This window comes from Amblyraja radiata, chromosome 5 (assembly GCF_010909765.2).
Source record: "Amblyraja radiata isolate CabotCenter1 chromosome 5, sAmbRad1.1.pri, whole genome shotgun sequence".
Lineage (NCBI taxonomy): Eukaryota > Metazoa > Chordata > Chondrichthyes > Rajiformes > Rajidae > Amblyraja > Amblyraja radiata.
Window position 1 is genome coordinate 70,121,422 of NC_045960.1, and position 13,181 is coordinate 70,134,602.

Below are 13,181 nucleotides of genomic sequence, written 5' to 3' on the forward strand. Positions count from 1 at the left end.
ATACCTGGATGCTAACACTCATCAGTAGAGGCGCCAAGAATATCACGAAATTTGCTCTGAGACAAATTTCCATGCAGGTTGCAATATATCACGTAATTCCGTCTCAGTAGAACATTAAAGGCAGACATATTCAATTTACAAGCTTGCAAATGGTGCAGTTTGTAACTTAATCTGTCTAAAGAACCATTACTCACTAGAAACCAACAAACTCCTGGAAGAACTGGATGATCAACTGGATCAGGCATCTTCTGTGTAGCAACGTTTCGGGTCGATACTCCACTGCTCATTTGCTCCGGATGTGACCTGGCATCGGAAAGTTATGACAGATATATGGGGTTTCTTAATAATCTGCATAAATAATGGAAACGTGAAATCGAATAGATTCAGACTGCGAGACATGTTCATCATTTATAGATTTTCCTCTTAGCATAATCTTCAGGGCGTGACCACTTTGATGCAAGGAGCAGAGACTGTGACTGTCACGTGTCATGTCAAATCACACTTCCTATCTGACTGCACCATCAAAACGATTGCCTAAACTCACCAATGTTGTGTTTGAAATAACAGTAAACTTTAAGTTTAGGTTTATTATTCTCACTTGTACTGAGGTAGAGTGGAAAACTTTGTTTTGCATATTATAATTCTCCAGTACGGTATACATAAATACAAATCAGGCCAAACTCAAATACAATTGGTAAAGGCAAGGGAAAGTTATAGAGTGCCGATAATTCACAGCATCACCGTGGCACAGCGGTAGAGTTGTTGCCCTACAGCGATTGCAGCACCAGAGACCCAGGTTTGATCCTGACGACGGGTGCTGTCTGTACGGAGTTTGTACGTTCTCCTCGTGATCGCGTGAGTTTTCTCCAAGAGCTTTGGTTTCTTCCTACACTCCAAATACGTATAACGTCTTACAGACATCTTGGTATAAATTGTCCTTGGTGTCCCTAGTTAACGGATCGCTGGTCGATGCGGACTCGGTTTCCGTGCTATATCTCGAAAACAAAAAAAAACTACTAGTGCTTACCAGGTTGATGCAAATAGTTAACAGACAAAAAGTGCTGGAGTAACTCAGTTGGTGACACAGACCATATTCTACACGAATAGTGAAGAATAGGTGACATTTCAGAGTTAGAATCCCTCTTCAGACTGAAAGTAGGGGGTGGGGAAGAGCTGGTGGGGAGAAAAGAACAAGACCAATCAAGGCTGGCAACAAATAACCCTGGTAGACCAATTATTGGCTGGGGAAGGTGTCCCCTGTGTAATGTGTTAATTTCCCTCCTGGGATAAATAAAGTTAAATCGTATCGTATCGATCGTATCATGTGATCTCAAGAGAAATACAATGTGATGGACTGTAGAGCTGGTTAAACGGCTAGGGTGAAGGAAGGGGGCAAGAGGGGAGGGGATGGGGAGTGTTGGTAGAAGTCACTTAGAATTAGATCATTCAAAGTTCATAAGTTTGAATTATCTAACTCAAGCTACCCAAGCATAATATGAGGTGCTGTGCCTTTTGCTGTTTGTTATACTTTTCTCCACAATTTGACTGCTGGACGTGAAAATATTGAAACAGGAGTATGCCTGTCCTGCTATTCATTAAAGTAGACTAGTCTTTTTTCTCAGCCCCCCTTTACTGCACGAAGTCCATAGTCCCTGATTCTCTTGAAATATCTGACCATCCCATTATGATCTAGTAGCAAATTTGTGTTAATTTCTCACCTGAGGGATTGCCCGGGGAGAGGTGTGACGGAGATTGGGAGGGACACTGAGCAGAGACCCCAATACTCATCAAGCATGCTCAGGATACACGTGTATATAATGCATGGTCCAAAAACAGTCAGGTTTTAAATTTAAATTGTTTTACAGAATATGCCCCATGCACCCAATACTTACTAATGTAAATAACCAAACAGTTATTGGTGCCACAGAATGTTTGTTTGCCAACCATGCATACCTAATCAATGCACAATTCTACATGAAGGAGAACTTCATGGAAGGAAAGAACACAAAGTAAGCATTTTAAAATCGTTTCACATGTATGTAATTCAAAAAACTTGCAAGAGTTTCTCTGCTTTCCAAAAGTCATATGGGAACCCGTTTAAGATTATGAGGGAGAGAAATGCCTATTTCACTCATGCGCAGCGTGTAAGCGGATTCGTATTTCATGTAAGTCATAGAGAAAGATTGGCAAAGGAGAGTCAGAAATCCTTTAATCAACATTCTCCTCGCTCTACAGCAGCACCAACTGGAAATTCCTCAAAGTTGTCCTGTTTTATTCTCCCACTTCATCCTTTGTTGCACATGGTGCTTTCAGAAGAGACCATATTCCTTCCTTTTAGATGCCAAAAAAATCCTGAATTTTAAACATCTCTGGGTTTTGCTTTCTCTTCACTTTCTCTGAACCCCATTTTGTCCTTCATGTCTTATCCCTTACTAGTTGTTACAATCCCTATTATCACAACATTTAAAAAACATTGGGACAGGTACATGGATAGGATTGGTTTAAAGGGATATGGGCCAAATGCAGGCAGGTGGGATTAGTGTGGATGGGGCATGTTGGTCAGCGTGGGCAAGTTGGGCCAAAGGGCCTGTTTCCACGCCTATGACTCCTTGACTATTATTTCCTCTGGAGATCTTCCTTCCACAGCATCCAATTCCACAGACTAACCACGCTTGTCTGCTTTTACCTCTTTTCTGAGATTTACAAACAGGATCCCCCCACTAGTTCTCACTCAACCTTATTCCAACCAGAGATAGACAGCGGTAGAGTTGCTGCCTTACAGCAAATGCATCACCGGTGACCCGAGTTCGATCCTGACTACGGGTGCTGTCTGTACGGAGTTTGTACGTTCTCCCCGTGACCTGCGAGGGTTTTCTCCGAGATCTTTGGTTTCCTCCCACACTCCAAAGACGTACAGGTATGTAGGTTAATTAGCTTGGTAAACGAAAAATTGTCCCTAGTGTGTGTAGGATAGTGTTATATGCAGGGATTGCAGGTCAGCGCTGTATCTCTAAACTAAACTAAACCTGGCGTAACTCAGTGGGTCAGGCAGAATCTACTTATTCCAACCAGTCCTTGTCCACAATGTTTCTATTTATCTCCCAACAGAATGTGCATAAATTCATAATTAAATTCATCATTTAATTATGAATTTCCTCTTCATATTCCTCTTCAGTATCTCCTCTTCTTATTCCCTCCCAGTTGATCTGTTTGCTATTTAGGAACAATGAACCTCAGATGTTGGTTTACAAAAGAAGATGCAAAGTGCTGGAGTAACTCAGCAGATCAGGAGCATTTCTTGAGAACATAAATAGGTTATCATTCAGGACGGGACCTTGCCATCTGTTGGTTTTCCTGAACTGAATATTCATTGTGATTTTTTTTGTATTTGATGAAGTATTTTTCTCACCATTCCATTGTAACTTTATCTGGAAATCTATTGTTTGCTCTGTCTTTACATACCTCCATTTATATCTTACTCTCTGAATAATTGAAACATGTATAACTTTTCTAAAGTCAACAATTTTTTGATTTTTCTCTTAGTATTCCAAATGTTTTAAACACCATTTTGGTGCAGCTCCCTCGCTCTTTAACCTCATTCAAATGGGCAGAGGACGGGTTTCGTTACCTCGGTGTCATTATCACAACACCCTTATCTGATATGTTCCGCACAAACTTTCTGCCTCTGGTTGAGAAAGCTGAAAGAGATTTTGACCGCTGGTCAGTTTTACCGCTATCCCTCATGGGCCGGATAAATCTGGTCAAGATGGTCATCCTACCCAAATTCCTGTATCTTTTCCAGCACGTCCCTATACTTATCACTAAATCTTTTTTTGATAAATTAGAAAGGACAATATCTAAATTTTTATGGGGTAGCAAACCGGCTAGAATCCGAAAGGCGATACTGCAGTCTCCTAAGAGTGACGGCGGTTTGGCACTTCCTCACTTTAGGCGATACTATTGGGTTAGGGTTAGGGTGCTTTCGACTTGATAAGCAGAGCCTACGGCCAGACTATTCCTCCAAACCCACTGTCAGCCATTTTCGGTACCCCTCCCAACACCAACCTCTCTGTTGCGGTGAAACGGGTTCTAGCTTTTACAACCTTGTTAGCCCGGAGACTGATCTTGCTTAACTGGAGGCTCACCTGTCCCCCGACACACACCCGCTGGATTAAGGAGGTGCTTTACAATTTAAAGCTTGAAAAACTTAGGTTCTCTCTCAAAGGCTCTACCAAGACATTCCTAGATACATGGAACCCTTTCTTGGAACTTGTTAACTCTCTCAACTTGTCCCCGGACTCGGAAGAGGACTGAGTGCTCTCCACCATTGTTCTGCTCTACTGAAGCTGCTCTCCCCTTACCCCCCCCCCCTCCCCACACTTATTTATTTAATTACTTACTTATTTACTGTTGTTAGTGACCCCCTTTTTTTTTTTTTTTTTTTTGTACTTTTTGTTTCGTTTATCTTACCATATTTGTGTGGATGTGTATGTATGTGAGTGTTGTTTGTCCCCGTTTGGTTCCGACCTGATTCGGGTGGGTTGAAGGTGGGTAAGGGTAAGGGCTTTGAGGGTCGCTTACATACTGTTGCACAATTATGCCTTGACTGTCACTGTCTGTTATCATTGTATGTATGCAAATTGCTGTGAAATTCAAATAAAAAGATTTAAATCAAAAAAGAAAACAAAAAAAAAAAACACCATTTTGTAGCCACAATGTCTTAGTGTTGAAATAGGCCCTTTGGCCCAACTTGCCCACACAGACCAACATATCCCATCTACACTAGTCACACCTGTCTATATTTGGCCCATTAACCTCTAAACTTGTCCTTTCCGGGGACGACAGATGGCACAATGGGCTAAGTGTTCGGCTGGCGACCGGAAGGTGGCCGGTTCGAATCCCGCCTGGAGTGCATACTGTCGTTGTGTCCTTGGGCAAGACACTTCACCCACCTTTGCCTGTGTGTGAATGTGTGTGAGTGATTGGTGGTGGTCGGAGGGGCCGTAGGCGCAGAATGGCAGCCACGCTTCCGTCAGTCTGCCCCAGGGCAGCTGTGGCTACAGAAGTAGCTTACCACCACCGAGTGTGACTGAGGAGTGAATGAATAATGCGATGTAAAGCGCCTTGAGTATTAGAAATCCCATCCATTATTATCATTATTATTTCCATGTACCTGGATGCTTCTTAAATGTTGCGATAGTCTCTGCCTCAACAACTTCCTCCGGCAGCTCGGTCCATACACCCACCACCCTTTGTGTCATTAATTCTTTCACTCACGCAAACTGGTCATGCCTCTCGGTGAAGAGTTAAGTTTCTGGTAATTGTATTAATTCTGAAGGGGTTAGAAGTGATATTGAGTGTTGGACGTTTATCACTATGTAGTAAAAATTAACAGATGGCGTTCATCACTCCATCCATAGTGAGTAGCAGTCAACCGAATCCAGAGATCTTTCTTGCCACCGCAGAAATATTAATTAGTTTAGCAAGTTGTAGGTCTGAGCATTAAATCAGCCAACTGATGCTACAAGTCCTCTCTACTGCTGCAGAAATATCAATGTTAACTGAAGATCAAAAGAGACAAGCGATCAATTCAAGCTGCAAAAATATCAATTGTTGGAAAAGGTGAAAATGGATCTGTTATTGGCAGTTCCTCTCTTTCTATTTACTCTTTGCATTGTTTGATTGTATTGATTCATGGGAGGTGCAGTGGTGCGGCAATATAGCAAGCAGCTGCCTCACCATTCCTGTGACCTGCGTTAAGTCCTGGCTTCTGATGTTGCTTGTGGAATTTGCACATTCGACCCGTGAATCTCCTTAAAGTGGTCAATTGTCCTCCCCCATCCTAAAGACATGAGGATTGGTAGGTTGATTAATCCATGTAAATTGCACTTAATTGTACAGGTGAGTGGATAATCATGGGAGAATTGATGGGAACACGGGGATAACAAAATGGGATTAGCATAGAATCAGTATAAATAGGTGTTTGATGGTCATCTTTGAACTCAGTGTAAAAAAAGCGTCTATTTCTATGCTCAATTTCTCTGTAAGTTTATCTTGGTCTTATGCGATTCAGTTTTACTGGAAATGTTGGTAACTTCATTTTGACAAATTTAGTAATCCAGTATGGCCAAATAAAATCTAGAGTCTTTTCTCATGAATGTAACAGTTACTTGAGTGTCAGTATTCTGTGTGCTCCATGGATTCATTTTGCACGGATTAGTAATCAGACAGGTAATTACAAGGTCAGCAGCTGGGTGCAGTCGCAGACAATTTATTATGAGTGAAAATTACTCAAGATTTGAAAAGAGCAGGAGAAATAGTTTATCATATCAATGATTGTATTAGTTTTCCTGTAATCTTCTTATTCCAGTTGGTTTTATTCTGTAAATGATGGTAATTCTGCTTAGAATGGATTATTTTGCTCTGCGGTAACTGTAGAAAATGAAATGTTTTGCCTCCCTCTAGAGGCCTATACAGATAATCACAAATACAAATCAACATATCCACGCTATCGTAGTACAAATCAACTAAAATACATAACTGTGTGGTGCAACTATAATATAAGCAAGCAAATAGAATAGAAATTAAATAAAGATAATTACGGGGAAGGTATAAATAGAAGTTAAGCAAATATATATGAGGATGGGTTAGCTATTTCATAAGAATCATAAAGTCTGGGTCATAATAAAAGGAAATTAATATTGTGCAAAATCATCTAATGTTAAAAAAAATGTCATCCTTTTTCATCCTTCTCATCTATTTGCACAGTGATATTGTAAATAAATGAGGAATGTCCTTATTGTTATTAATCAGGCCCTTTAAAATCACAATATAACAACTTGCAATAGTTTCCAATCTGAACAAGGGTCCCAACCCCCAAAAAATCACCTATCCATTCCCTCCACAGACGCTGCCTGACCTGTTGAGTTACTCCAGCACTTTGTGCTTTGTTCAAGGTTCCAGCATCTTCCAGTATATCCATGCCATTGTTTCTGATTCATTTCTGAAGCAATGTTCCACAATTTTGTGAAATCTTCACTTTGGTCTTGCATTTGCTTTTTATTTCCACGAATATAACTAATTTGTTCAACTTCAATTATTCAACTTGAATGAACTTACTTTCTGTTTATTATAATATGACTTCTCAGCACTACCTTTCAAAGCTGTAAAGTGCAAGGTTTCCAGCACTTCTTCATAGCCCCGTCTTGTAAACATGTGGAATCTACCTTTCCATTCTCTACAAAGTAGCTCCATGATCTTCACACATTCATATTTTTCTCAAGGGCCAGAACTGTAAAAAACAAAATCTTTCAAAGTACCAACAAGTACTTTAGGCATCCTCAGATATGATTCTATTTTGATTTTGTGCTGTAGCCAATTACAACTTTAATTCAGCATCATGCACAGTAAATTTATATCACCCATCAATGTTAAATGCATAATAATATGTGGTTAACTATATTAAATTCAATTAGCTAATTCTCCATCACCAATAGATTTTATTTAATGTACCTTGGAACTCATGAGCTCCTTTTTAGATTCAACTATTGTTTTTAGCTTGGAATCATTTTCAAACTGATGAATTAGACCAGTCTGCAAGTGTCTAAGTAGTTGGTGTTCATTAGAAATAGCAATGCTCCAAAATTGATCAGTTCTGCTTATACATCCTCATCGTGTAGGAAAGAACTGCAGATGCTGGTTTAAATCGAAGGTAGACACAAAATGCTGGAGTAGGGTCTCGACCCGAAACGCCATCCATGCCTTCTCTCCAGAGATGCTGCCTGCCTCGCTGAGTTACTCCAGCATTTTGTGCCTAAACATTCTCATTTCTGTCCAGCTTTCTGTCCTTTATGTTAAGCAATTATTCTATGTTTTACATTATTCACCAACTGGCTTTTAAACTTAGTGAATTATATTTACTATTAACTTATCAGCCAAAACTTCATTATTTGTGTCCAAACACAAGCTAAGTCTTGCTCACCCATCACTTCCATGTTTTCTGACCTGCATTTGTTCCAAGTAAGAAGTGGCTTGACTTTAAAACATCCTTATTTTCAAATGCTTTTATCCCACTCTGGTCTTTTCCCACTCTGCAATCCTGTACAGCCTCACAAGCTACTGAGAAATATATATTCCTTCAATTCATAGGTGCCTTCAATGTCTCAGGGCCAAAGCTTTGAAAATGCATCCCTAAACCTTTGCTTCTCTATCCTCTTAAGATATTCCTTAACATGAATGAATGAATGAATGAATGAATGAATGAATGGTTTATTTCGGTCATACATTAAAAAGAACAAAACTTTACAATCTGTGTGAATATGAACCAACACTGTATCCATTTCACACAACGTTCACATAATCAATGAACGAAAAAGGAATAGGCTGAAGCCACAAAGCTTATTTTTGCCTATCCTATACAATCCATAAAATAAGATAACCCAGAATATCAGTATTACAAAGGAAAGAAAAATATAATAAAATTTACTCTAAATTGTAATCCTTACTTATTTTACATTTTAAACATTTTACATTATAATCTTTAATTATTTTACATTTTAATGCTTTTTTGAAACTCGACAGAAAGCTACAAAATTTCAACTCATCACTAAGCCCGTTCCATAATTTGACTCCCAAAACTGAGACACATCTGTATTTTACATTGGTTCTCACTTTGCATGTTTCAAAAATACACAACCCTCTTAAATTATAGTGTCCTTCTCTTAATTAAAAATGTTTATGAATACTAACAGAAAGGCTTTTATTCCTAACTCGGAAAAGTATTTCTAATGTCTTTACATGCACAATATCCAAACAATTTAAGTTACCGGACTTTATGAATAATGGATTTGTAGTTTCAAGGTAAGAAGCTTTATTTATTATTCTAATAGCTCTTTTCTGGAGTTTAATTATAGGGTCTATATTTGTTTTATATACATTTCCCCAAACTTCAACACAATATGACATATATGGCATTATAAGCCAGCAATACAATATATACAAACACTTCTTATTCAACAGATCCTTTGTTTTGTAAAGAATAGAAGTGGATTTAGATAATTTCCGTTTGATGTATTCTATCTGTTGCTTCCAACAAAGTTTATGATCTATAATCACTCCCAGGAATTTTGTTTGATATACTCTTTCAATTTCAACTCCATTTAAATTCAATTTTATTTCACAATTATCCCTGTCACCACCAAACACCATAAATGTTGTTTTATTTTCCTTTAGGGATAATTTATTAATATCAATACAATATCTATTAAGAGAGAGTTAGATAGGGCTCTAGGGGCTAGTGGAGTCAAGGGATATGGGGAGAAGGCAGGCACAGGTTATTGATAGGGGACAATCAGCATGATCACAATGAATGGCGGTGCTGGCTCGAAGGCTGAATGACCTCCTCCTGCACCTATTTTCTATGTTTCTATGTTTATGTTTCAAACCATTTTTTTTAGCACTATCAATTCTCTTTCTACTGTTTTCATTTGTTCTTTTATATCATTCCCTGAACAAAATTCATTTGTATCATCCGCAAACGTAACAAACTTCAACGTATTGGATACTTTACAAATATCATTTAAATAAAGTATAAATAACTTAGGTCCCAGTACCGAACCTTGTGGAACACCACAGGTCACTCTTTTAAGCTGTGATTCAGTATTATTAATTTTTACATACTGAAACCTATTACTTAAATAACTTCCCAACCAATTTTGTGTGACATCTCTTATACCATAACGTTCCAATTCCTGCAAAAGTAAGGAATGATCAATTGTATCAAATGCTTTACGTAAATCAATAAATACACCCACAGTGTGTAGTTTCTTATCTATTGCTGTTGCTATATTTTCTACAAAATCCATCACCGCTAAAGATGTCGATCGATTACTAAACCCATATTGATGATCACTCAATAACTCATATTTCTCAATGAAGTCATCAAGTCTATTCACAAATAGCTTTTCAAGTATTATAGAAAAATAGATGATTTGACCAAACACTTTACCGTAGAGAGTAACATTTTGTGTGGTCTCCAGTAGGATTTTGTAGGATAAATGTGTCTGTGAAATATCTTGGGACTTTTTGTTGAATTAAGGCTAAATAAATGCAGATGGTCGATCTCATTCATTACTTTGGTATATAACCATATAACAATTACAGCACGGAAACAGGCCATCTCGACCCTTCTAGTCCGTGCCGAACACGTATTCTCCCCTAGTCCCATATACCTGCGCTCAGACCATAACCCTCCATTCCTTTCCCGTCCATATAACTATCCAATTTATTTTTAAATGATAAAAACGAACCTGCCTCCACCACTTCCAAATATAGCAAAGATAAACGAGTAGACTTGAGCAGTAATCGGGAGCCACGCTCACACACAGCTGTTCAACCCATGTTCAACCCGGAAGTGATAAAATCGAACCTGCCTCCACCACTTCCTCTGGAAGCTCATTCCACACAGCTACCACTCTCTGAGTAAAGAAGATCCCCCTCATGTTACCCCTAAACTTTTTCCCCTTAATTCTCAAATCATGTCCTCTTGTTTGAATCTTCCCTACTCTCAATGGAAAAAGCTTATCCACGTCAACTCTGTCTATCCCTCTCATAATTTTAAAGACATCGATCAAATCCCTCCTTAACCTTCTGCGCTCCAAAGAATAAAGACCTATCTTGTTCAACCTTTCTCTGTAACTTAGGTGCTGAAACCCAGGCAACATTCTAGTAAATCTCCTCTGTACTCTCTCTATTTTGTTGACGTCCTTCCTATAATTAGGCGACCAAAATTGTACACCATACTCCAGAATTGGCCTCACCAATGCCTTGTACAATTTTAACATTACATCCCAACTTCTATACTCAATGCTCTGATTTATAAAGGCCAGCACATCAAAAGCTTTCTTTACCACCCTATCTACATGAGATTCCACTTTCAGGGAACTGTGCACAGTTATTCCCAGATCCCTCTGTTCACCTGCATTCTTCAATTCCCTACCATTTACCATGTACTTCCTATTTTGATTTGTCCTGCCAAGATGTAGCACCTCACACTTATCAGCATTAAACTCCATCTGCCATCTTTCAGCCCACTCTTCCAACTGGCATAAATCTCTCTGTACACTTTGAAAATCTATTTCATTATCCACAACCCCTCCTATCTTAGTATCATCGGCATACTTACTAATCCAATTTACCACACCATCATCCAGATCATTGATGTACATGACAAACAACAGTGGACCCAACACAGATCCATGTGGCACCCCACTAGTCACTGGCTTCCAACCTGACAAACAACCATTCACCATTACTCTCTGGCATCTCCCATTCAGCCACTGTTGAATCCATCTTGCTACTCCACCATTAATACCCAACAATTGAACCTTCTTAACCAACCTTCCATGAGGAACCTTGTCAAAGGCCTTACTGAAGTCCATATATACAACATCCACTGCTTTACCCTCATCAATTTCCCGAGTAACCTCTTCAAAAAAATTCAAGAAGATTAGTCAAACACGACCTTCCAGGCACAAATCCATGTTGACTGTTCCTAATCAGACCCTGTTTATCCAGATGCTTATATATATTATCTCTAAGTATCCTTTCCATTAATTTGCCCACCACTGACGTCAAACTAACAGGTTTATAATTGCTAGGTTTACTCTTAGACCCCTTTTTAAACAATGGAACAACATGCGCAGTACGCCAATCCTCCGGCACTATTCCCGTTTCTAATGACATTTGAAATATTTCTGTCATAGCCCCTGCTATTTCTACACTAACTTCCCTCAATGTCCTAGGGAATATCCTGTCCGGGCCTGGAGACTTATTCACTTTTATATTTCGCAAAAGTGTCAGTACTTCCTCTTCTTTTAAATCTCATAGTTTCCATAGCTACTCTACTTGTTTCCCTTACCTCACATAATTCAATATCCTTCTCCTTGGTGAATACCGAAGAAAAGAAATTGTTCAATATCTCCCCCATCTCTTTTGGCTCTGCAGATAGCTGTCCACTCTGACTCTCTAATGGACCAATTTTATCCCTCGTTATCCTTTTGCTATTAATATAGCTGTAGAAACCCTTTGGATTTACTTTCACCTTACTTGCCAAAGCAACCTCATATCTTCTTTTAGCTTTTCTAATTTCTTTCTTAAGATTCTTTTTACATTCTTTATACTCCTCAAGCACCTCATTTACTCCATGCTGCCTATAATTATTGTAGATCTCTCTCTTTTTCCGAACCAAGTGTCCAATTTCCCTTGAAAACCATGGCTCTTTCCAATTTTTACTATTTCCTTTCAACCGAACAGGGACATAAAGATTCTGTACTCTTAAAATTTCACCTTTAAATGTCTTCCATTTCTCTTCCACATCTTTCCCATAAAATAAACTGTCCCAATTTACTTCTTTTATATCCTTTCGCATCTCCTCAAAGTTAGCCTTTCTCCAATCAAAAATCTCAACCCTAGGTCCAGTTCTGACCCTCTCCATAATTATATTGAAACTAAAGGTATTGTGATCACTGGTCCCGAACTGTTCCCCAACGCATACCTCTGCCACCTGACCCGTCTCATTTCCTAACAGGAGGTCCAGCACCGCCCCTTCTCTAGTAGGTACTTCTATGTATTGCTGCAAAAAACTATCCTGCACACATTTTACAAACTCCAACCCATCCAGCCCATTTACAGAATGTGTTTCCCAGTCTATGTGTGGAAAATTGAAATCTCCCACAATCACTACCTTGTGCTTACTACTAATATCTGCAATCTCCTTACATATTTGCTCTTCCAATTCTCGCTCCCCATTTGGCGGTCTATAATACACCCCTATAAGTGTTGCTACCCCTTTCCCATTTCTCAGTTCCACCCAAATAGCCTCCCTAGACGAGCCCTCTAATCTATCCTGCCAAAGCACTGCTGTAATATCTTCCCTGATAAGCAATGCAACACCTCCACCTCTTGCCCCTCCAATTCTATCACACCTGAAGCAACGAAATCCTGGAATATTTAGTTTCCAATCACAGCCCTCCTGCAACCATGTTTCACTGATCGCCACAACATCATACTTCCAGGTGTGAATCCAGGCTCTAAGTTCATCCACCTTGACAATAAACAGAGAATAAGAGAGGGCGGGTTTCTTAAATGTGTATATTTTAATGCTAGGAGCATTGTAAGCAAGG